At 38.9% G+C, this 24,177-nt stretch overlaps 1 protein-coding gene across 3 annotated transcripts in view; it reads right to left on the bottom strand.

The window, feature by feature from the left end:
- LOC131432759 (inverted formin-2) overlaps positions 1-24,177 on the bottom strand; it is a 167,795-nt gene that overhangs the window by 86,171 nt on the left and 57,447 nt on the right. Inside the window, exon 1 of one of the 3 annotated variants that reach the window (XM_058599261.1) lies at positions 5,000-5,018. The exons of the other annotated variants lie outside the window; for them this stretch is intronic. The gene's annotated coding sequence lies outside the window, so the exon portion shown is untranslated. Of the gene's footprint in view, positions 1-4,999; positions 5,019-24,177 lie in introns of those variants that run through there. 3 annotated transcript variants of the gene reach the window in all.

The raw sequence follows: 24,177 nt of genomic DNA, 5'->3' as shown, positions 1-24,177 counted from the left end.
TCAGTTTTCATTTTTAATACTTTACTCCATGAAGCAGCTATACAATGAAGCAGCTATACTACTTGGCACTTGAAACTGAGCAAGCAAAACTTCAAATGAATTAGTAGGGATACGCTGACGGTCAGCGGCCATAAATTTCATTTTCATCTTATATTATTCGATTGAAAATGAAATTTTACCGCACTGATTGTGATACAAACATTTTAAAATCTGTTACGATTTTGTTCCCGCTAGAGTCTTTTTTGTTATTTTAACAGCCTACCAGCCGAACATATTTCAAAATTTGTTACGAAATGTTTCTGAAATAAATTACTTCAGTTGTTATAATTCAGTTATTACCGTCTGATCGGGTGAAGAGGTAAATGAAAGAAAGAACACTACTGTTCCGCTTATGTCGTTAGATCTTGGTCTCATAATTTGTCAGCGGAGCTAAGAGTGACATTTTTGAGTAAATGAAAATTACTTTTATTACTTTAGCCGTTTAAAGCGGAGCCACGGCCAACATTTTTATCTTCAAACATTCAATTATATTGATATCGATTTTAATAAAGATTTCATCCATGTTCTCGATCCGAAATCCTATACCTCTTAAAAATTACCCTTTAATAGGAGATAAAGATTGGTCTAACGAAGAGCAATCAGAAAAAACTGATTTTACAGTAATGCGAATAAATCTCAAAAAATACTTTTTTTATTGATAATATATTTAGCAAAACACTAAATATAAGTGTATTTTGAAGACTAAATAGAAAAAATTCTTTCCATGATGAAAAAAAAATTATTCCAAATTAGTACTACCATTTTAAAGATAATTAACGTGTTTATTTCATAATAAGCGTTATATAATCTAGTTGAAACTTAGGCTCTTAAAAATCAGTGAAAGTCAGCAGTTGAGAACGCAAAGTGTCTGTATGTGTGAACGTGTGTGTAAACCGATTTCCACAAACTTAGATTCAAATGAAAGGTTGTTGTTGTCTCAGACAAAGTTTATTTGGATTCGACTTTCGGTTCCGGAATTAATTAATTAGAGTAAAAATTCATATTACTTCATCACTTTGCTCAGAGATGGCGTGAGCAATCTCAAAAAGCTCAGTTTCGGAATCACACATTGAAGAGTGTTGAAAATTTCCAACAGTTGTACAGAGCGGTGATTCAAAACACGAAAAAAATTATATCAAAACTGGGCTCAAATCAATTCTAATCGACAGGCCTTGTCAGTTAACGGCCAAGCGATTTGACTTTGGTTATATCAGGCTTTCGGTTCCGGAAGCACCGGAAATATTGATAACAAGCTCTAAAGTTGAGCTCACTTTTTTCAGCGATGGCTTGACCAATTTTCGCCAAATTGGTTTCAAATGAAAGGTCTTATAAATCCATATGAAGTTCTGAATTTCATCCCGATCCGATTTCCGGTTCCGAAATTACAGGGTTATGATTGTAAAAATTTCAAACCGTCATACAAGGCGCACCGGTACGTACAGGCGCCGATACGGAAGAAGAAAATACAACACCGCCTCTACGAACAAAGCACACAGCGTGCTGTGTTCGATTTCATACACGCGGTAAAGAAAACGAAAACCGATACCGAATGATAGCCACTTTACAGGAAGTGTGACAGATGCGCTGTAGATTTTCGGATGCGTCACAATGAATTGAGATTTATTTAAAAAGACTTCCATGCTTCGTGATGTGTAGGAAATTTTTGCAGCCGGTATAATTTAATGATAATAGTAATGATAAAAATTCAGTCACCATGTTGAAGAAACCAGAGTCACGGAGCAGGTACGATTGTTACCGGGTGAATACGATGCTGAGATTGGGACAAATGATAACCACTAACAGGAAGTGTGTCAGATGCGTTGCAGATTTTGAATGCGTCACACTGGATTGAAATTTATTTGAAACGACATGCGTCGGCCTTCCATGCTTCGTGATGTGTAGGAAATTTTTGCAGGAGGTATAATTTAATGATAATAGTAATGATAAAAATCCAACCACAAAGCATATTTTATGTTGCTGGTATTACTCTATATACAATCGTAACATGAGCGCAGGATTTCGCTGGTTCAATTTGTTTAATCAAAATAGTACATCAACCAGTTTGAATAGAAAATTTTGGCCTTTCTCATATTGAAATATGCAATCACTTGAGAAATTCGCTTGTAAAATTCCAATTGTATACCATTCGACTCAATTCGTCGAGCTGAGCAATGTCTGTGTGAATATGTGTGTATGTGTATCAAACATTCTCACAAGGTATTCTCGAAGATGGCTGAACTTAGGTTCAAATAAAAGTCACTTAAGGCCATCGTCCAAGTACCATGCGCGTGGGAGGTTCTAGGAAATTTTTCGATGGAAAATTTAACAAAATTGCCAAAACCAAAAACATAAAGACCTTTGAACAATTTTTTTCTATCTGCAGCGTTAAAATCGCTTTAAAATCGTCTGAATGAAATCCTTGTAGCCAGCATAAGGTTTATTTTAAAAAATATATATCATCGCATTATTTTTCCAAATAATTGTGAAAGATCACAAAAACACTCATTTTCAGAGCTATTTTTGATATTACTCGGAAAATCTTCCCTGCAGATAGAAAAAAGTTGTTCAAAGGTCTGTATGTTTTTGGTTTTGGCAAATTTTTCAAATTTTCCATCGAAACCTTTCTAAAACCACCCGCGCGCATGGTACTTGGCCGATGGCCTTAAAGCGAAGACAAAATTTTTTTTTCTTAATCGGTAGTCACGGTAGACGGCCGAACAAACTAATTTCGGTTTTCTTGCTTCCCGCTTATCGATTAACGATAGTAAATGAGTAAAGATCGTTTCTCAAAGAACCGTGAAAGCCGAATTAAGAAAAAATATTTGATGATGCCACACATTTATACATGAGAATATGAGAGGTATGAGAAAGGCTTCATTTTCATTGATTAGCATTCTTCCGGTTGCTTATTCCATATTTGTAGTCGATGTGAGTACATTTTGTAAAATCGTTGTGATTAAATAATAAATAAATTTACAATTGCCCTGAAGATGAAGGTAAAACCTTCGAAACGTTGGCCGTTAACGAAAAATAAATGTTTTGACGAGAAACCAATTGACAAATCTCTTTATTTGAAAACTTAATCCATATTCATGATTACTTTTTTTTCTTGACAGTTAGATGACTTCTACATTGCGGACATCACATCTACAACAATTAATTTTTGAAATTGGATCAATTTTGTGATGATTCGAATATGATCTTTTGCTAGCCTACTCCGCTGATACCATTTTGTAAACTTGAAGGTCTAATCAAAATAACATGATTCAATGTTTGATTGCCTATGTTCTAGTGAAGTGCAATAACAATTTCAGTTCATATCGTATAAATTGGTCTGTGCAACTCAAGAACTATTTGGAATTATTTAAAGAATGATAACTTAGTACAGGGCGTAAAGTTCTTCATTAAAAATTGCACATTTCCAGTTTGTGTCGTCTGCTGTGAATACACCCTTCAAACAACCGCGTTCTGCTGCTAAGTACTGATATTATTTTTTTCCATTCTCAAGCTCGACTCTTGGTTTGACAGTCAACAACTTGTTGCTGTTTCCGTCCCAAGAACAGCTATCACTCGAGGCGTCCCTTTTGGCAACTAATCAAACGTCGAAGGAGTCTACCCTTTTTTAAACGATGGAAATAAATCAATGTCAGGTATGAAACATCCCGACCAAGCAGGGGTAAATTATTTGCTCTGGCGTCAATTAGAACTTTGGCCGGTACCCGTTCGCGATTCTTGGAAGCACTAATCTAGCCCGGGAACTGACAGTTTCGCGCGTGAGTGGGATTAGACCGATACTCATTATACATTTAAATTCATTCATAACAACTCTACGCCAGTTCTACCTTTGAGGTTTGCCATGGCGGCAACGGCAACGGCACCGACGACGACAACGACGACACTGGCGACGAAAGCGTTAGTTGTTCAACAACTCCTTCTTCAGCAGGCGAATCTCAATCTACATCATCGGGTTTGGCTGTACTGGGGGGGCCGATCCGGAGAGTACGTAGGTGCTGGCTCAGATTGTATCAGAAATGTTAATCTGTTTCTCATTAGCGCAGACGATCGTCGGCTCGATACCCAGGGCGAAGCGATTGATTTTCTGGCTCAGGTGCTTTCCTAGATCTCGATCCCAAATAGACCCAACAAATGATGTGCACTACTCTGTTCCCTTGATATGGTTGCACATATTTGGCGCAGCATGGGTTTGCCTAACGAGAAGTGGATGGCCATTTGATGGAATTACTGTCGATCACCAATATTTATGACTCAACTTTTATAATCTTTGAAAATGGAACAATATCAGCCGAGGGGTGTTCGTAGTAAGGACGACGTTCCTTCGAATTTAACAACTTTATGCTTTTAAGAACTTAATTGCTGATAAGCCACTTTAAGAAGCTTAAAGGATATATATTTTATTACTCTACTTGTACCGCTCGAGCAATTTTTTTTAAGTCAGTTGAAAACGTGATACGTTGTTTTAATGGGACGAACGCAAGATTGTTGTAAAAATCAATAAACATTATGAATCTATAAACAGCGGGACTTCGTGTGATCGTATAATTACTCTTTGGACATCGGTTTCAACAGCTAACTGGTCCACAACCAAATATTACGAAGTTATGCTTGGCTATAAACTGTGCAAAACATCCCCCATTTGTTTGATTATTTCGCTTCTCATGGGCGTTTCCTCTAACCTGTTCATTTATCAGCATCTTCACGTGAATCATAGTTTATCACTCAATGTTTGTCTTTCAAACCCCAAACATATCAAGATGGCTCCATCCATTAGTCCACCAATCTGCATTTTTATTGATGTCGCAGTTGGTGCTTATTTATGCAGCGAACGAAAAGTGAAACGGGTCACAGTTGCTGGTGGATTAGGGCAAATGGCTTTCGAACATTAAGATAGTACAGGTGAAAGCAAGGCCTTCCGTGTCTAGTGAGGATGAAAATTACTTACGCGTGCAACACAATTTATGTCACCTTGCCAACAGAATCCCGGAATTACCTGTTGAAATAGAAAAAAAACACATTGTTAGAAATTAAATGATTGAATCTCATTGACGGATAATTGCGAGATTATCCGATTCGTAATGGCTTGAAATTGGCGTGTTTTGTCCGCTAACATTAGTGCAACAGAATTGAGACCGGGCCGTAGTTGCCATACGAATCGTTAGGTAATAACTCAATTAGCACGTATCGTTTACCCGTCAAACACCAATTGTCGAGTATTGATTCTCGTTGTTCTCAAAGAATTCAAGAGTCATTAGGTTTATTATACGGATAGTTTCGCGCCTCGGCTCGGAAAGTACCCCTTTTTTCGCGTGAGCATGGACGCACACAATTAGCGGTACCGGTTTCAACTCGGCGGCCTATAACCCGCATGCACTGGCAAACATTGACAGAACTCAACACCACGGACCCGTACCATACCACCATCTCGGGGTCGTTTTTCGAGTTCAATTCCAAGATCAAGGAAAGTGGCTCCATATTTAGAAGTTAACAATTTTTGCTTCCTCGTCCTCTGGCCCGGCGGTGCCAATATAAACAACACAAAACCTCAGCTGGTTCGTCGACTTGACCGACGACCGATTCGCAGTCATCGTCGCCAGCCAGTCAGCCAGTCAGCCAACCAGCCAACTAGTCATCACCGGAGTCGCGGCCTGGCAGGGGGAGAGGCAACCGGCCGCGGCTACAAAAACAGCTCGGTAAAAAAGCATATTTCATACGTAGAATCCCAGAGCTGGTAACTCGCCTGGCCTGAGAAAGATTAAAAGCGGAAAACAAAGTGTCTACAAGGATCATGTGCGCTAACCGCTAAAATCTTGATTCTTCCCTAAAAGGAGCGGTTTTTTTTTCTTCCATGTGCAAACGGCGTGCTTGCCTTATTCTGCCGCACATGGCGCGATCCCAACGAACAGATCACCGTGCCTCAATGGCGGCGCTGACTGGTCGATGTGACGAATATTCCTCTCATATTTACCCTTTTGAATGTCATCGCCCCGTGGCAAACCTCGGAAAATTTCATGTCTCACGGCGATACATCCAGTGTGACATTATGCGACAATAAATCAGGGATTTCATATCTCCGATGATATGACGCCGAACGATCTGCAGTGTATGGAAGGACTTTAACAAAAAGAAAAAAAAAATGCTTGGATGAAAACTATTCAATGTGTGTTATTAGCGTAAACTTTGGAATGATGTTTTACCTAATTAAAATCAGTATCCGCTCTAGTAGTTATCATTTTGCGGAAAGCCAGAAAGGCAATTTCGCTTAAAGCATTTTTGTCAATCAATAGAAGGGTTGGTTTGATTGTTTGAATTAGATATTCAAAATTGATTTCATTTCACCGAATCGCACACTTCCATGAATTTCTTAAACCAATGTCGACTTGGGTTTAATTGCTGTATAGTAAGCCTTTTTTTGCTTTTCCTTAACAACATAGGAACTAAAGAAGTATGGGCGCACTTCGATTTTGCTGTAAATAATTCACAAATGTTAGATATTCAAATTTTATTCGATATACTGATAATATTATGTCGTTTTCGTTTTTAAATTGCACTACGCTGGTGTAGCAAAAGCTGCACTGAAACCGTTCGTTTTTACCAATTACACTACACCAGTGCTACACTTTTTCTGCACCGATACCACTGGTGTAGCACTCATTAAAAGTTTGGTGTAGCTCTGTGCAATGGAATCGTTTATTGTAGTCAATGGTTACTGTTTATGTTTTCGTCATTTTTGTTCGTTTATTCATGCCTCAGTGTAGCACTGCACCGGTGTAGCGCAAATTAAAAACGAAAACGCCATTAGACTACAACAACAGAATATTATTCTCAACATTTGCTACTTAACCAATGTAGACTAGCTGGCGCCAGGCCCGTACCCAGGATTTCATTTCGGGAGGGGCCCAAAGATAAAAAAAATTATGTTACTGAGGATTGCTTATGTACATAATTTTCGGTGCGCCTTTTACCGGTGTTTCCAACAGACACTGGAACTATCATTATTAAGTATTTAAATTAAATTTGTAACTGTGACCGAGAGAAGGTTGTTGTGTTACATTTCTTAACATTTACTATCATGCCATTTCAGTCGCACATGTCTAAGATCTTCTAAATATCCATTTCTAGAGCACAAAAATCCACAAGACTTGTGAAAGATTTCGGGAAGTAGTCCAAGATTGCTCCCTTACTCAGATTCGTGGAGAACGGAAAACTTACTCTGGTTACACAGGTTTCGGTATCAGGTCGAGGAAGTAGCGGTCTAAAATTCCAAAACGAAACTCACATCGATTTCTCAGAGTTGACTTGAGGTTTTGGAACATATAATAGTTCGAAGAAGCCAAATCAGGTGAACAAGGTGAATGGGCAAGTAACTGGAGCCCTAAACCGTAGATTTTACCCGTAGCAGCGATGCTCATGTACTTCATGTAAGGTCGATTTCGGTCTTTAATCGCCCCCTTAACGCTAATACTTGTATTTAGGTAATCCTCCAAAAGTATACTATGACAATCCCAGAAACCCAGCATCGTAATCTTTCCGACCCATGCACTCGTGCCGCTTCGAAGCACGACTTCAGTCCATGGTTGAGTAATCATTTTGTTCTCTAGCGTATAATAATGAATCCATCCAAACATTTACTAGAAGTGCACTTGGGTTCGTCTTTTAAGTCCTAAATAAGCATATGCGGCATCCAGCTGCAGGAACTTCCTTATCTGCAGAATCTTGCAAAACTATGGTAAGTTCGCGAACTTCCTCTTTCCGGTCACCCAGTACAATTTTGTGTCTTTTTTATAATTTAGTTTTGACACTGTTCTCTTCGTGTCATTCATTATTATTTTGATTTCGGGAGGGGCCAGGGCCCCTCGGCCCCCCCCTCTGGGTACGTGCCTGGCTGGCGCACCTTCTTGCGAACGTTTCTAATTAAATTTCGTACAGACTTCTTGGCGACAAGTTTTGACACTTTTTCCAGTCTTTTTCGAACTGTTGAATGGTTTCGGCTGCCGAGACATGTTTCCTAAGATATGCCTTCGTTATTGCCCAAAATTCCTCAATTGGTCGAAGTCGTGGGCAATTTGGTGGATTCATGTCTTTTAGGACGAAAGTGACATTTTTGGTTGTATACCATTCTACCGTTGATTTCGAGTAGTGGCAAGAAGCATGATCTAGCCAGAAGACAACAGGATCCTTGTGGCTTCGAATCATGGGTAGAAGTCGTTTTTGTAAACATTCCTTGATGTATATTTCGCTGTTCATTGAAGCAGTGGTGATGAAGGGTTTTGAAATCTTACCGCAGCTACAAATTGCTTGCCAGACCATAGCTTTCTTACCAAATTTTTCGACTTCAATCGATGTCTCGGACTTGTTTAACACTTGCCCTTCTCGCACCGTATAATATTGTGGTCCCGGCAAGGATTTGTAATCGAGTTTCACGTAGGTTTCGTCGTCCATGATTATGCAGTTCAAATTTCCAATAAGAATCGTATTGTACTCCTTCCATTTTTGCTAGCTTTCTCAGTGACAGTCCGCGTTATTGACACACACGGAGCATGTTATCTCTGTTCAGCTTTTCACGGTTCCTCTTCGTTTTCAATGCTGTTCCACGGAATGGTGCTCCTGTCTGGGGAACAGCATTGAAAACGAAGAGGAACCGTGAAAAGCTGAACAGAGCATTCCTGCTTATGGTCATACGAGTTACGAGCGCCTACAGGGCAATATCGTCAGAAGTAGCAAGCGTTATCGCCGGAATGATCCCAATCTGCATCACCCTGGCAGAGGATATTGAGTGTTATCAGCGTAGAACCACCAGAAACGTGCGAACGATGGTTCGAATCGATTCGATGGCGAAGTGGCAGCAGAAGTGGGACAGTACGGGGAAAGGTAGATTGACTCACCGGCTCATTCCACATTTGTCGCCGTGGATGAATAGACAACACGGAGTGGTAAACTTCTACCTAACGTAGTTTCTATCTGGCCATGGTTGTTTCCGGAAGTATCTGCATCGGTGTGGTCACGCCGCGTCTTCATTTTGTCCGGAGTGTGAGTATGTTGAAGAAACACCTGAACATGTGATTTTCGATTGTCCCCGGTTTGAGGAAGTACGTAGGGAAATGCCTGCCTTAACGGTGGATAATATATCTGAGGAAATGTGTCGTGAAGAAGGCACGTGGAATGCAGTAAACAGAGTGGTAACACAGATACTTTCGGAGTTACAGCAAAAATGGAGAAGGGATCAGCGAGTTAGCGTCGGCTCGAGAGAACTTCCTTCGTCGGGGAACTCTTCGTCGGTGTAGTCTTGATCCGTCGTCGGGGACAAGATGAGTAGACCACGTCATAGCATCGTAAGGATCGTCGTGCTACCCCCTGGTAGATGCCATCTCCCAACCGGAACCACATGCCATCTCCCAACCGGAACCACTGGACCGACGTTGGCATCCTTTCGGTCGGGTCGTATACGGGTATCGAAAACGTCGGTTTCGAGAGAACTTCCATCATCGGAGAGCTCTCTGTCGGTGTAGGCTAGATCCATCACCGGGGACTAGTCGAGTAGACGCCACAACACCGATTCGAGTCGTCGGGGCATCAGCGAACTGGAAGCCAAGCTCCAACCGGAATCGCGGAGCCGACCTCGGCACTCCTTCGGGTGTCCCGCGTGGCTTAAAAGGGGATTCGGTGCCGGGAGAAATTCCTTCGCCGAGGAACTCTCCGTCGGGGTAGTCTAGGTCCTTAGTCGGGGACTAGACGAGTAGACCGTATCTTAGTACCGTTAAGATCGTCGGGGCACCAGTGAACCGGAAGCCATCCTCCAACCGGCATCATTGGATCGACCCAGGCATCCTTACGGTCGGGCCGTGGATGGGTACCGGAGGCGCCGGTTGCGGGAGAATTTTTCTTCTCCGGGAAACTCTCCGTCGGTGTAGGCTAGATCCATCGTCGACGATCAGTCGAGTAGTCTGGCGCGACGTAGCGACATTGGGTCGTCGAGGCGCCAAAGGTGGATCGAGATGGATAAAGAGAGAAACGCAGGAGCTCATTTTCTCCCAAACGAAGAAGTGCATGAGCACAGCCTCCCCCGAAGTATTGAGCTTAGCTTAGTTCCGGGGGGATCGAGGCAAGATGTCCAACTCGCTGGTTCACAATAGCGGTAGCTTGACAACTACCGAGCGCGTGAGCTGGGAAAGTACATAAAGTATTTCACCTTGTAAAACAAAAACACACACACACACACACGGATATTTACTGATCAGTTCATCAGTTCATTAACTGATTCGAATAATATATGACACTCGGCATTCCAGGCCTTGGTTCAAAAGTCGGTTTTCACAGTGAATTGCATAGCCTTTTTAAGAGAAAAGCAATAACAATAAAGTTGAAAATTGAAGATGAAAACGCTTCCAACAACAACAACGAAAGCAGCAAAAGTGACGATGGTTCGTTCGTTTATAAAAAAAAACCTGTTTTAATCCACCTAGAGGTGCGATGACGCCTTTATCATATCAATCATATTCTCATATATAATACTGTGGTGTTTTACTCAAAATATTTCTCTTCGATTCTTGAAAGAAACCAAAGAGATTGTTTGTGTAATAAGTAGTATAACCTACAGAATGATACAGTTCTCTGTTGTTGGTACTTCCGGTACTGGAACGCAAGAACCGGTATAATCGAAGTTCGGTTCGTATGGCCATCAACTAACATCTAACTTTACAAATTATACTAGTTTTTATTCAAATTTGATGTTTGTTTCGCCGTTTTAAGTGATGGTACAAAATCTTTAACACATTTTACCCTATAACTCCGGAACCGAAAGTCTGTTGCGAATGAATTTCAGGAATTCCGTATGAGACCTTTCATTTGAAGTTTGTGGAAATCGGTCAAATCATCGCTGAGAAAAGGAATTGGTTTGTTTGGTTGCTAAATGATATGTGTTTACCCTACATTGATCATCACATTTATCAGCTTAAAGAAGCGATTATCAATAGGTTCAATTCTACAAATGCATACAATTTATTACGAAGTTCGTTATATTGTTTTTAGACTACAATACGGTACTATTCACCAAAGCCGGTGAAACGAATTAAACCCAAGTGGGTGATTTTACGTACCGGGCGGACGACGCACTATTTTCAAGTATTCCTCAATTCTTATGGAACCATTAGAACACGACATAATTATAGTTTTAGAATGATATTATTTATTATTCCAAGTTACAAAAATCATTATTATTGTTGTTCATATTAACAGTATTTCATGTGGGTAATCCTCTTTCATCGGTCCCTGCTATTCATCTACTAACCCAGAAGCTACACCATTTTCATGTCACTACACATGTTTTGCATCGTCAACAAGTTTACAGCAACACAACGTGAGCTACGACCGAAGAAAATCGTTACCCCGTCTCCCATTACGGCGTGCATTAAAAATCTGTTTGACATGCTATGAAATGCGCTAATTTGATCCCAGCTTTTGGACACCATCAAATAACCGACCGACGCGTTTTGGTGACATAATGCAAGGCCGTTCAGTGCCCTCTCATTCGATGTAAACCCAATAAAAAGAAACTATTAAGACGAATTCATTATCATGATCGTGGCGCACTGAACATACTTAACCTTTCGAGCAACTTCCCGCGTTCAAAAAAAAAGAATATTTCGCTACTCTTTGAGTCATCTCGCGCAAGCATGGATATGAGATGCCGTCAGTTATTACCCCTACGCTTGATCCGGATGTCATTTCGTGGAAGATTATCGAAACCGTTGGCGCCATCGCAGCCATCAGCTGATGTGGCCGGTCACCAGCAGTTGAAATGCTACTATTTTTTGTTGTTGTTGTTGTTGTTGTTGAGCGAACTTGCGTTCATGCGCCGCGGTACCTTGACCCACTGTCTGTTTTATGTGCTTCGTACGTGCCTATGAAACAGTGCTTCGCTTTACAAGTAATATCTGTCATCTTCAGCACAACTTCAATGCTAGAAAGCTCAAAGTCAGTTGGGGGTGTCAGTGACATCATAAACGGGTTAAACCGTGGTGGCTGCCGGCGATAGGGGATTTGTAGTATGAACATGATAATAATGATCACCGCGATACAAGCCAAGTGTTTACGGAACTACTATTACTGGGCATATCAACGTATAATTAGTTTAAATACAGCATGTCGGGAAATCCAACGGAATGGCGATGGCGAAATTAGTTAAGTATGAGGGAAAACATTCTATCCAGTAGGAATCACCGAATTGTCCCAGTGTTGTAGCGATCGTAGCAAAAGTTTACAGTGACCCTAGCGTAATTAAGTATCATTGCATTGCATACCGGTTTGACAAAAGTCGATCGGCGCCGCATGAATGGCCTCGCCATGAAGCGGAATCGCGTTCTTGTCTCTGCACAGTGGGACCCCTGTTAATTCGAATCGGCTACGGAATAGTACGGAAAATGTCCAGTACCTGGACCGAGAACACTCTAACGGTCCACCAAAGCGGAAGGTTGTTTTTCATTTTCTAATCGATCATTTCCGTCCCCAGCCCGGCCTAATATCGGTACCGGGAGGCGATTTACAAGCAATAATTAAAACAGGTGCTGTCCAGGCGTAATTTTTTCTGCTTTTTTTTTTTTCTTTTTTTGTTGTCGGCGATAGCGACAGAACAACTACATACGAGAAGATCGGCTGTCAGTGTGTTCTATGAAGGCATACAGCGACAATGTGTGCAGAGCTGCGGCTGGACACAATCGCGGATCGTTTGCTGCGAGCACATCGCTATGACAAGAGCCGACAAATAGAGCCGATCGTCATCATCATCGTCATCGCGATCGCTGCGAGCTACAATCGCTTCGATAGTGGCCCCACGGGACTTCCAACAGTTTGTGAACACAATACTTGCGTTTGCGGAGCGTTGTGGAATGGTATATAAGAAACGGTATCGTAGACGACGAACTTCGCGGTGGCTCACCGACATTAATTGTGTTCGGACCCTAACTGTGACCTTGTGAAATATTATAGCTGCCGTTATTGAAAGATTCGAAATGCGATTACGGTCAAGTAGAAAGTAGCCATTCCTTTGGACACACAGACTGCCGTATTTTAAATTAAAAAAGTAACCTTTTTAGAGGTAAATTAACTAATCGACTACAGTCGATACAACTTACGTTATAACAAAGTCGTGATTCACCTTGGAGAATATTGTTTCTGTGCGTCTAAGAATGACCACTAATTCTTATCTTAATGTAGTAGAATTATAACAACATACTGGTCACTTCCTGTTTAAAAACACACTGCTTTACTGATACTAGCGACGATCCGGGTTTGACACGCATTCATTAGTTTGAAGATAACTGCCACATGGAGCGAGTGAAACTATCTGATTGCCGTGGATTGATTTATGTATTTTTATAAGAGATTTTTATCTACAAAGAAGTCAGTTGGGATCATCAAACCGTTTAAAAGCATGGAAACGCGTTTCGATCCCGGAGGAAAGTCGTATTGGATGGTTTCGATGATGAACCGAACGGAAACGAAAATTATGTTTGGAATGGTGACTCGGACAATATGACACTGGCTTAATGAAGCGATTGTCATATATTTTTGAAGCTAAATGTAGAAGAAATTTGAGGCTCATTAGGATGACAGTTTGTCAAAACAGAAAGTCAAATTTCAATATAGCGTTATAAAAGCTTCATTTAGACGTGAGACACCGATATTTTTTATTAATTTTTCAAGTATTCTTTTGATTAATACGAAACTATCCATCGTCATAGTAATGAGTTCCTTAAATAATTATGGGTAAACTAAATCTGGCACGATAGTAAATTTGCTAATTTCCTTTGCACTTAACAGATAATGAACAGTCAGTTGTGGGTTAGTCAATTGGAATTAATCAGAGTATAGAGTGAACATAGTTTTTCTCGGTTAGAGCTAGGGGAAGGTAGGAATTTTCGAGGCATTAGCCTTGGATTTCCGACTTATGGTTTTACCTCACATGCAGTTTTCCTTTCAAAACATTCAATGTGAGCTATCCTCTTCGAGAGGAATGATTGTCTGGTTGTTTGGAACGAAAACTTGATCAAAACATAGTTTGTTATACGGACGGTTCTATGTTGAATGATCGTGCTGGTGTCTTCTGTCGTGAAATGAGACTAGAACAGTCTCATTCACTTGGTAGATACTGTACTGTGTTCCAAGCAGAAATCTACGCGATTCTGTGTGGAATACAAGCAGAGAATCTGTGGTAAACGAATTTAGTTTTGTTCCGACAGTCAGGCAGCTTTAAAAGCACTCAGTTCGAATGATTCACGGTTGAATCTAGTGATCGCATGTCAAGCTCAAATTGAAGACCTTAGCATTTCAAATGCTGTTTACTTCTTATGGGTACCCGGCCATTCTGGTATTACTGGAAATGAATGGGCTGATGAGTTGGCTAGAGCTGGTGCAACGAATGATTTCGTTGGTCCTGAACCAGCTTTACCACTTTGAACTAGTTGGATAAAGCACAAGATTCGTTCTTGGGGTGCATCCAAACATGCCAGCTACTGGCGCAGCTTGCAAACTTGCGCTTAGACAAAAGCATTTCTACCAGATTTAAATCTGAAAATGTCAAAGTGTCTACTGCATTTTTCCAAGCATCATTGCAGTATTCTGGCCAGAGCTCTGACTGGACATTGCAAACTCAATTATCACATGGCTACTATTCAACGTGCTTAGTATTATTCGTGTGATTTGTGTGAATGCGATTACGGTACTTCATATCATCTGATATGTAACTGTCCCCCATTGACGCAACTTCCCTTTTATGTATCGGAAAAATGATGCTAAAAACAAATTGATGGCAAGGCACAAATCTCCAAATATCAAGGGGAACGTGCCATTTGAGCCAATTTGTTCTGATTCCTGATATCTGTCGTCATCTAACATCAATCTATACGAAACTTCAGCCATCGTAGTTTTTCAGCTGCATCTCATTTTTTATTAGCAGTTGAGTTAATAATCAAGTAATAATCCAATACTTTTTTTGGGATTCCAGAAGTGTTCTTGTAATTTGAAAACTACAAAGGTTTTTCAAAAATATTGCATAAAATCAAGCAGATAAATATGTTTAAATTCATTGTCTATGAATATTTTTGATATTGAAAGAGAATCTGCTCCATGAAATTTAGATGTATTGGGAGGCTACTATTCAAACCGTAGCTTCTGGAGTCGAATCATTCTGTATTTTGTTTTTGATTGTTCTTTTTTGCGAAATAACTATGAATTATGAACAAGGAAATTAGGTTAGGTGGTTTTGAAAGTGTACTGCCAAAGGTCAGTAATAATACCAGTGGTGTCTCGTCCTTATGTGCTCCTCGTGCACTGCACAACCGGTCAAATTGAAGGAATGAACTGCGTCCCCAACCTTATCCAAATTCAATTATTTTTTTGGAATTTTTGTTTACTCGATGGAAGCAGGTTAGATCGCACCGAAATTACGTGTATTTACACGTATCTCATATACATCAGACATAAAATTTCAAGTATCTGTTGTCGCTGTGTTAGAGTCTTTTCCGTGCACATGAGTTACTGCACAGATTCAAGAAGAGACAGAATGACTCAGCTCAGCTCTGAGATTTGTTTGTATATCCGAAAGTATATCGTTATCTCATTGTATTGAAAAATACAAGCGAATCTCCCTTCCTCAATCTTTAGTTTTCACTTACAACGAACTGTTACATCTGCTATCATACCACAACAGTCAATTTTGTCACGAGACGCCACTGAATAATATGTTGCAGAACATGATCCATCGGAAAATGCATTCGAAAAAAAAGCGGGTGGATAATGTCAGAGACATAACTGGATAATGTGAATACGAATAAAAAACATACTTTTCAACACTTCCGTTTCACTTGCATAATTGTAACGGTGCAAATATAAGGCAGAACAAACGAGAGCAACAATTTATTGGGTGTTGGAGGGTACAAAATCAAAAATGCAATGTTCAAATTCATTCATTAATTTAAAAATCCACAACAAATCATATGTGGCCATCTAGAATTTTCAAAACAATTAATTAAAGAATGAATATGACATTACTTCCCATAACTTGCTTGTCAAACCTCTCTAGAAAACACAAATTCTATATAATTTGAAAGAATAATCGTAAACTGAAAGCCGCCTTCTTCGGGTTCAAAAATTTCAAAATAATAAATGTTTTGTATTCACTCGCCAAACGTGGACAAAAAGTATCAATAATTCCTTCAAAAATTCATGAGAAATAGTAAAATATAATTCACTTATATACTGATATGATACGCCCATTACAAGCTAGAAATTTTTAGTGAACATCTTAGAAACCAGTTGTATGTCCATACAAAAAGATCTTGTTTAAATATTTAAATGGACAATTATAGGTGAGAAAATCAATTGTAAGAGCATTTTGGTTATACATTGAATGACTAAATTTATCGTCTTAAACAATATGCACAAATGTGGCTCCCTCATATTAGTCAATTAAAAATACCCATGGTTTATAACCATACATAGTGCCTGATTTACTAGCGAACAAAACGTGTCGTAAGCCCACTGCGCTTAATCACTGAAAGTATTGCATATTCCTATGTGTTGGTTTTGCTCGATACACTTTGTGCGATGATTCGTTTAATTCATGCGGTTGAAATGTTTCGCACCTTATTTTGGCACTGAATTTCACCTCAATGCTCATTCACACCAAACATTCTAGAAAACTTTAATTTGAGTTATTTATGGTTATCTCATACTACTGTTAATTTATCACAAATTTCTGACCGATGGTATGGGGGAAAAAATAAGTTCCTGCGAAAAATTCAACAAGAGATATTTACGATTAAATTCTGCCCATTCTTGTGCAGAGTGATTTTTGAAACGGCGCCCCATAGTAAAGTAAGACGTATTCACATCAAAATGTTCGGAAAGATGAAGACACTTCAAAAAACTTTTTCATTCAATATCATACGTAAAATTCCCTCTAATCAAATGCAGATGTAATGAATTATGAAATATCTGACGAAACTTGCACCTCCTGAAGTCAATAAAACACATTCAGACCAATATACAAAAAAATCCAACTCAAAAAAGCAGAGTTTGGTCCGACTTTCGAACGGAGCTTCAGAGATCCATAGTGTTATATTCCATTCGACTCAACTCGACAAGATAGGAAAATGTCTCTGAGTATATGAACAGTGTGTGCGCCTTTCAAAGATTTTTACCTCTCAATTTTGTTGGAGATGTCTGAACCGATTCATACCAGCTCATTTGAAAGCTACTATTGAGCCATATCGGTATAAATGACGTAACCGTTTTTTAGGTTTAATTTTCTCAGCGAAAGCGATTTCTATAGGGTTGGACTCGATTAAAAGCTACCATTAAGCCATTGACCAAGTTCGACAATGGCTGTATTTTTTGGTTCCGAAAATATAAAGTTATGAGAAGTGTAGCCGACGAAATGTATTTTGTTTCTAATCGCTCGATTTTCTGAGATTACCAATTCAAACAAGTTTAGACTTAGAAAGCTACTATTAAGCTATTGATCATGTTTGAAGTTCAAATGATGACATAGTGACGAAACCGTAAAAATGCTCTGCTCAAATTCCTCGAAGATGACAAAACCGAATTCTACATACTTATTCTTGTTTGAGAGAAACTATAGAGTGATTTATCTAGTTCCAAAATGAAATGGCTGTCACTTTCGGTTCCGGAGATATAATGGTATAAGTGACGTAACCATCTAACCGCACATTTTTCATCGCTCATTTTTTTAAGATGACTCAATGAATCTTGATAAACTTAGGTTTATTTGGAACTGTTATTGCAAACATTTCCGGTTCGGGAGATGTAATCTTATATGAGACGTATCCGACAAATCCTATTGTTTTTTTAATGCGCGTTTAATACGTTTAATTTCAGTATACTTCGAGTATTCTGAAATTGAATCATTATAACTCAACAGATAAGTGAATATGACTTACTTTTAAAATGTTATAACTCAATTTTCTTTACTTTACCTAAAATTTGGTTATTAAATGGAACCCCGAAGTACTCAAAATTAGGTAAATTTTCTGTTCCGTTACTTCGTTACGGTCACTAACATGTACAATTAAAGTTTGTTTCTTTTTCAAATTTAGCTAAGTTAGTTTTGAAATTAATGGCCTGATACATTTTTCTATGTTTTGGTTTACACATTTTAGTAAATTTCGACATTTTTTGCTTGATTTTTTTCCTGTTGTGTGATACCATCCAGCAAAGTGAACCAATACAAATCAAATCTAATTAGGTAAATGCGTTCATGGAAGTTAATTTTTCAATATCCCTGTAATAATTCCCCTTTCGGATAAAAAAAAATCGAGTCCACACAGTAGAAAAAAATTGAGTTCACAGGTGAAATAATTTTACATAAGACTTAATTCATGAGAACGCAATTCGTTAAATGACTGTGGCTAAAATGTGGTGAAATTTCATGTTTTAACACATAAAATATTTCAAAATTAATAAATCTTGTGTTGAATCAAATATAGACATGTATCATTTTTGACGTCCGAATATGATGTCTTAGGAGACGTAAAATTATCCGTTTTTTTTTTCAAGCGTCCAGTTAAGCTATGTCTTGCCCATCACGACGCCATGCACTTCGCTGCACCATGCGAATTCCTACGCAACATACTTATCGTTCACAAGGTGATCATAAATGTGCGGGAATCAAGCCGATTGGCGCCGGTATTTCAATTGCCGTAACCGGACAGGCTTTTCGGGTTTGGATGGCTCGTTGTGAGCTGTAGCTTAATAAATGTTATCAAGATAAAATTAAGAGATTGAGCGAACCGGTTAATTTGATGCTGAATCGCGATAGATGAAAAAATAACCTGCCGTCTGTAGTAAACTTGCAGCAACTGTGTTTATAAATAGAAATGTAGCACTTACGCATATCAAGCAAGAGGCTTTGAAATAATGAACCAAAATCGATTCAAGCATGATTATAAGTACGAGAGTGATGTTCGCACAATTTGCAGTCTCTGCTTCGTAAACTAGCTAAAGTATGCCAAGTTGCACAGCAAATCAGTGGAAAAAATTTGGACTATCAAACTATCTCGAAAACGATTGAGTTCGGAGAATCCATTAAGGAGTTGGCTACGTTCTTAAAACATTTAAAAAAGTATGAGTTATGTTGGTTTGCTTGATTTTCCTGCAAGCACTGTCCATAACGTTCTTAAATCTTTAAATACTCGTTTGACAACAGTCAGAAAGACTAGGAGCGGAACAAGAACGAATCTCAGAAATACCACCAGAAGGACGCAAAGGTAAAACAAATATTGCAGAAGAGAATAGTATTTCTGACTATTGTCAAACGTGTAGGTGAAAACTGTAACCATAAACAGAATGTGACGGCTAAAAACCGGGATCGAAAGTTGTATAGCGAATATTTGACGAAGTTTTCTTGTGTGATTATGGACGATGAAACTTATGTGCTGGGAGACTGCTTCCTGGCTATTTTGGATTGATTTGGCATCTTATCACTACGCCAAAGATGTAGTAGCGAAAGAGGCGAATCCATATATCGAGCGGTATTGGGCTCTCGTGAAGAGAGAACTCTCTCAACAACAAATCCTTAAGGGCTAGAATAAATTCAAAAGTTCGTAGTTTCTTTATACAACCTAATTAGGGCAATAAGGATGACTGATAATGCAGAAATAAAGAATAAAGAATCTATCTTGGATTGGGCTAAAAGCAAATTTGTTATATGGCAAAATAAATCTGTCCAGATTTTGTCACAAACGAGCCTTAACTGCGTAAAATCACTGTCTATCGCACAAGAATAAATTAATCCGCATTTTATAGTCTTTCAGCCTGATATGTCACTCATTCTATCGAAATAGTCGTCCAATATCGAAAAAGGTAAAAGCGAGTCATAAGATTTTAACCTTGAAGTTTAGTATTTTTAAACGTTTCAGAAATTTTAGTATTGGTATTTTCTGTTCTTTTTCTTGCTACTTGAAATTCAATCACAGATTGCAAAGAATATATCTGAATATATGAAGCCATACTTTTTGCCTTTCTCATATAGAAAGGCTATACTATCACTGCAAAAACCGGCTTTGGAACCGAGGAGCGGAGGGCCGAATGTCATATACCATTCGACTCAGCTTTCTTTTTTATTACAGTCTGAGATTTTTTCGAGTAAGTTCAACCCGTTCTTCCACAAGCCGAATCATACTAAAGTAAGACACTCACGCCAAAAATGTTTTGACCATTCCGATTTTGATTTTTCAACCAATCGAAGGCGAAATTAAATTGAGCCTGAATTAAAAATCACATCCTTAGTAATAGAAAAAAACCCACGAGTTTGTATTCAGTTTTACACCGATGATAGTTTGCAATCAAATTTCCGCTTCAGTTGTTTTTAAACATTGTCAGGTGCGTAAACAAACCTGAAACTCCTGAAATTATTATGGGAGACCGGACATGGGGTTAAACCGGACAGCTTAAATATCATATAAACCAGCAATTATTTCGATCCATGGGTTGACTTTGTAAACGCTCTTTTTTGTGGTAAATAGACGTCAGTTAGCTGAATGACGCTAAGTCATTTTTTTTAAAAACTTAAGGAGTGTATCGAAAATAAGCTATCCATATGCATTTGTGTTGTACGCATGTATTTGTAATGGTTTTTTTTATGCTTAGATCACAGCACGCTGTGCGTTTGGCTATAAGCTTTCGATTGTTTACTTGTTTTTGAGGTTGAAATTCTGCGTTTTCAGAATGTCGCGTATTGAAAAGGAAGTGAAAATTAGATTCTGGACACATGGCTAAGTGAGAAGGGTGTTACTATGCGAAAATTGGCGAAGCGGTTTGGAATTCATCATGCAAATGTTAAAACCATCATTAATTAGTTTAGGGAACACTATTCTTTGGATGAACATGCAGGAGTTCAAAAAAATTTGGGCCCAAGCGACCAAAAAATGCAATGCAACATTTGTCCGGAACTTGATGAAGAGCGTTCGATCAAAAGTTCGAAAATTCGTGAAACCTTCAAGTTTAACCTCGTACAATAAAGGATCAATTTTTAGTTTGAATAAAATATCATTTTTTATCATCATTCTTGAATTAAAATTAGATTTACTTAAAATTTAAGTAAAACATTCATTATATGTCAGTTTCAGCATAAATTATTTGGGGTAGTGCCACATTTTACGTTCGGACGCGGTTGTACGTTAAACACGTTTTTTACTTTAATGTAGATAAAATACAGAACGAACTTTATTCTTTGGCGGTCTGGTCGAGAATGTTTTACACGTTTCGAAGGGAAGTGGTAACTACCTCTTGTTCGAGAAGTTTTCCGGATACACTCTAACGCTACATCAATAAAGTGACAATTAACGCAAAATTTATTCGAGGGGTAAAACTAGGGGTAGTAAGGCGTCAAGTTTCGAGACAGTACCTATATTTTTGACGAGTATAATTATGTTTCACGAAACGAATCCATTCAAACATGGCTTCATTTTCTTCACGCTCATTAAGGTATCGAGAGATTTGGTACCCCATTGTATTCGTTTTTCATTTTGTGTGAAACTTCATAGTCCAGTTTTGCCTCAAAATGAGTCGCGTTTACTCCCGCGGTTCGAGCAATATTGAATTTTGAGTGTTTCATTTCTGCGCGACTTGGTTTGAAAACTAATGCAATTTTATAGATTCGGAACCCCTTCGTAACCAACTTCGTAAAGTTTTTTTTCAAAATATGCAAATATGTGCTATAGCAATATTCTAAGAGCAAATTCAGCAACTAGAAGTTCTATATGGAAATTCTATAATAGAGCAGAAACTAGAACAAACGTATCTCCAGCAAGCCGTTCTAGTTTTATTTTTTCGACCAGTTCTTCTGAAAAATTTAAAACTGGTCTACGATGCCGTTCTATTTTTTTTGTACATTTGAAACACGAGTAAAACACTGCTAGGGCTGCCAGTTTTTCTTGTTATAAAATTCAGATCCAAATTTTAAAACTGACATAAATTATGCATCTAGAACTGGAACACTCCTGAACATGCCCTAATGCTTTATTTCTGAAACTGATATGACGAATGGCAGCCGGAAAACAATATTTCAACTCGATTCAGAGTCCAAGATGGCGAATTTCGGTTTATTGATATTCCCTAAAATCCCTTTATATATGGGTATTTTCGGAACGAGTTTGTTGAAGAGATACCGAAAAACGATGTTTGAGGTGGAAATACAAGGTGGTGACTTCGGATTATTGATATCTTTTAACAATCATTACGATATGGATATTTTCGGATTTCAGAACCACTTCCAATATTGTTTTCTGGCATCTGTTCATCGTATACAGCCCAAAAATACGCTTACTGTAAGGATTTTCAATGAATATCAGTAAACCGGAAGTCGGTTTATAAGGAATATCAATAAACCGGAAGTCACCATTTGAATTTCTAAACAACCCCAAACATCGTTTTTTTTTTGTACCTTCCCTTCACATTCATTACGCAGAACTATTTCGACGAAATAAATTCCAAATAATGTTTTTTAACGAACTAACTCAATTTACGAACTTCCGTTTAGTTCCTAAATAGAAGGTTTGGTTGTAGTATTAATGAAAAATATGCAAGCACGAGGCATTCCACGTTGATTAGTTATTTCAGTCTTGTTAAAAGCGGAAACACTGGATTCAATATCTCGCTACTCGAAAGGGAAATTTGACTTTTATTATTCCTATGCGTTATGGAGCAATCCAACATGCGCTAGAGCGTTCTGTTCTGCATATTGTTCACTATAAAATTTTTTACTGTTTTTAAAGTGCGATAATTCTAAAGTTTTTATTTGTGGAATTACAACCACACTTGCTCGGTAGGTGTATATTATCCTCTTCTCCGCAAATTGACAGTCGGACGTAAAAAAATAGCACACTTGACGCAACTCGATTTCACCCACACTGGCCGATTTCGTGCACAGCTGTTCGACAACTGTCTTTCCCTCTTCACCGCATGCTTGATTCATCAGATTTTGAAACTGCATCTTCTAGTGACTATTTGGTTGGAATTCTGCAAACAGCAAAGGCTTCAGCAAACACTTTGGTACCGCCAACAACGGACACCCGGGCGTCGCTGTTGTTTGTTCATTATATCTTTACCATTCGCTGACCGGAACCAACCTTAATGAATGTCCTCATTCCTTATTGGGATAGCGGATACCAATCAATGAACGGTTAGTTCGCTGTGTGTTTGCGTTCAACGGGAGGCAGAATTTGGTGCGATCGGATCGGCCAATCTGTATGGGAGGCACTAGAAGCCTTGAGTTCCTTCTTGGACGCTAATAGACATGTTGGTGGTGCTGAGGTTGTTTACCGCAAAAGTGCGCATCTTGAGTACGTCAATGTAAAACCAAGAGATCTCGATGGTGCTCGAAACTGGATATGGAAATGGAAATTTTTCTGTATGATTAAGTAAATAAGCTCCTAGGTAAATTGAATTTCGTTGTTCTGTACATCGTGCAAATTGTTGCATTAGTCAGAATCGATTTCCTGACTTGAACGTAATATTTTTTGAATCATTACCGACTTATTCAAGCGGTTTCAAGCCTTTTTGATCGACTAAAAGCAGTCGACAAGGTCGTTTTGAAAATGTGAATTCAATTAGCATTTTAAACAAGGTGTAAATTATTTGTTTGTGTCGTGTATACAAAATACAATTGACTCTTATTTAAATGCAGATGACAAGGCCGATCGTACAGTGTCGAGGTCATTACAAGGTATGGGGTGAGGAACAGGGGGTGGAAGGTTAGAGACAAAGCCGACACTCGTTGGCAGCAAGCTAGGCGTAATGGTCTCTACCAGTTCTTGAGCTCGTTGAATGACGTGTAGGATTTCATCAACCAGGAGAGTTTCCGGCTGAACTAGATCAAGTCTTCCCCGGGAGCTTTCGCTGGCCTAAACACGATCGAAAGTGGTTGAAACTGTCGGAGTCACAAATGATGTCATGCCTCACAGCGTCCGCCGGTTCAGTCATAGTCTCGAGAGCAGTTCGTTCTGCTTGGAACGCCGGGACCAGCCTAAACAAGTGGGACCGAGATTGAGGTGCAAAAAAACAAACACACCGTTTTTTACATCTAAATGAGTAGGATGCAGCAGCATT

This window comes from Malaya genurostris, chromosome 2 (genome assembly GCF_030247185.1).
Source record: "Malaya genurostris strain Urasoe2022 chromosome 2, Malgen_1.1, whole genome shotgun sequence".
NCBI classification, from domain to species: Eukaryota; Metazoa; Arthropoda; class Insecta; order Diptera; family Culicidae; genus Malaya; species Malaya genurostris.
The sequence above is the reverse complement of the archived record's forward strand: the minus strand, read 5'-3'. Positions and strand labels throughout refer to the sequence as shown.